The sequence below is a fragment of the Silurus aristotelis genome (genome assembly GCF_946808225.1).
Source record: "Silurus aristotelis genome assembly, chromosome: 20".
NCBI lineage: Eukaryota > Metazoa > Chordata > Actinopteri > Siluriformes > Siluridae > Silurus > Silurus aristotelis.
The window spans coordinates 1777225-1780086 of NC_139593.1; positions in this window are offsets into that span (position 1 = coordinate 1777225).

Sequence of the window (2862 nt, forward strand, 5' to 3'; positions counted from 1 at the left end):
TACACAGAACACATAACACATCATAATCTTGTGATCCAGAACATCGAATTACATGCACATTATCAACTTGTCCAGCCACTTCCCACCTCGTGAAGATTATAGACCTTTGAAGAAGTAGATGCCCACAAACATTCTGAGTCTGGAGACGTACCAGCGCCAAATGGATCCCACTTAGCGTGGAGTTTGGACACTGGACCTCTGAGTGTTTAAAGGCTCTGGCATGGAGAAGCTGGTGTTGGATCTGTGATGATCTCAGATATTGAGCTATTTTATGAGTTGCTCAGTAGCTCCTAGTTTTATAACCATAAAGACTGTATAAGACTGTAGAAAGAACATCACTCAATCACACACTCCAGTGCTCATGTTAGTTCTCACTCTCCAGTGTTCTGTACTGTTAAAAGATTATAATTACACTCTGGATGTCACCCAAATGAGGACGGGTTCCCTATTTAAGTCTGGTTCCTCTCAAGGTTTCTTCCTCATAACATCTAAGGTAGTTTTTCCTTGCCGCAGCCTCCATGGCTGTTTATCAGGGATAAATACACATCATTCACCTTCACGCTTAATTTCTGTAAAACTGCTTTGAGACAATGTCTGTTGTGAAAAGCGCAATAGAAATAAACTCAACTTGATCATAAAAGGACCTGCTCATAACCTTGATGGTGTAATGGTCTCTAATTGTGTCCAGTTGTTACCAACATGTGATCTACAAGTTCTTAAAGGTCTTCAGTTGTTCCTTATTGGTGTCACAGAAATCATACCACAGCAGAAATAAAAAAAATCCCAGACCCTCAAAATTTACACATTACAGTTTCCATTCCAACCACTAAAACCAATATAATCCCCATTATAACATCAAAAAACAATACAGTCCCCATATACCCACTAAACAATTTATTATTATAACCACTAAAACACATTTAATCCTAATTATAACAATTTAAACATTAAACTCAGTACACATTCTCTGAGTATAATATATACAATATATACATACATACATATACATATATATATATATATATATATATATATATATATATATATATATATATATATATATATATATATACATATATACATATACATATATATATACACACATACATATATGTATATATATATATATATATATATATATGTATATATATATATATATATATATATATATGATATATATATATATATATATATATGTATATATATATATATATATATATATATATATATATATATATATATATATATACAGTGAGGAAAATAAGTATTTGAACACCCTGCTATTTTGCAAGTTCTCCCACTTAAAAATCATGGAGGGGTTTAAAATTTTCATCGTAGGTGCATGTCCACTGTGAGAGACATAATCTAAAAAAAAAAATCCAGAAATCACAATATATGATTTTTAAACGATTTATTTGTATGATACAGCTGCAAATAAGTATTTGAACACCTGTCTATCAGCTAGAATTCTGACCCTCAAAGACCTGTTAGTCTGCCTTTAAAATGTCCACCTCCACCACATTTACTATCCTAAATTAGATGCACCTGTTTGAGGTCGTTAGCTGCATAAAGACACCTGTCCACCCCATACAATCAGTAAGAATCCAACTACTAACATGGCCAAGACCAAAGAGCTGTCCAAAGACACTAGAGACAAAATTGTACACCTCCACAAGTGCTGGAAAGGGCTACGGGGAAATTGCCAAGCAGCTTGGTGAAAAAAGGTCCACTGTTGGAGCAATCATTAGAAAATGGAAGAAGCTAAACATGACTGTCAATCTCCCTCGGACTGGGGCTCCATGCAAGATCTCACCTCGTGGGGTCTCAATGATCCTAAGGAAGGTGAGAAATCAGCCCAGGACTACACAGGAGGAGCTGGTCAATGACCTGAAAAGAGCTGGGACCACCGTTTCCAAGGTTACTGTTGGTAATACACTAAGACGTCATGTTTTGAAATCATGCATGGCACAGAAGGTTCCCCTGCTTAAACCAGCACATGTCCAGGCACGTCTTAAGTTTGCCAATGACCATTTGGATGATCCAGAGGAGTCATGGGAGAAAGTCATCTGGTCAGATGAGACCAAAATAGAACTTTTGGGTCATAATTCCACTAAACGTGTTTGGAGGAAGAAGAATGATGAGTACCATCCCAAGAACACCATCCCTACTGTGAAGCATGGGGGTGGTAGCATCATGCTTTGGGGGTGTTTTTCTGCACATGGGACAGGGCGACTGCACTGTATTAAGGAGAGGATGACCAGGGCCATGTATTGCGAGATTTTGGGGAACAACCTCCTTCCCTCAGTTAGAGCATTGAAGATGGGTCGAGGCTGGGTCTTCCAACATGACAATGACCCGAAGCACACAGCCAGGATAACCAAGGAGTGGCTCTGTAAGAAGCATATCAAGGTTCTGGCGTGGCCTAGCCAGTCTCCAGACCTAAACCCAATAGAGAATCTTTGGAGGGAGCTCAAACTCCCTGTTTCTCAGCGACAGGCCAGAAACCTGACTGATCTAGAGAAGATCTGTGTGGAGGAGTGGGCCAAAATCCCTCCTGCAGTGTGTGCAAACTTGGTGAAAAACTACAGGAAACGTTTGACCTCTGTAATTGCAAACAAAGGCTACTGTACCAAATATTAACATTGACTTTCTCAGGTGTTCAAATACTTATTTGCAGCTGTATCATACAAATAAATAGTTTAAAAATCATATATTGTGATTTCTGGATTTTTTTTTATATTATGTCTCTCACAGTGGACATGCACCTACGATGACAATTTCAGACCCGTCCATGATTTCTAAGTGGGAGAACTTGCAAAATAGCAGGGTGTTCAAATACTTATTTTCCTCACTGTATATACA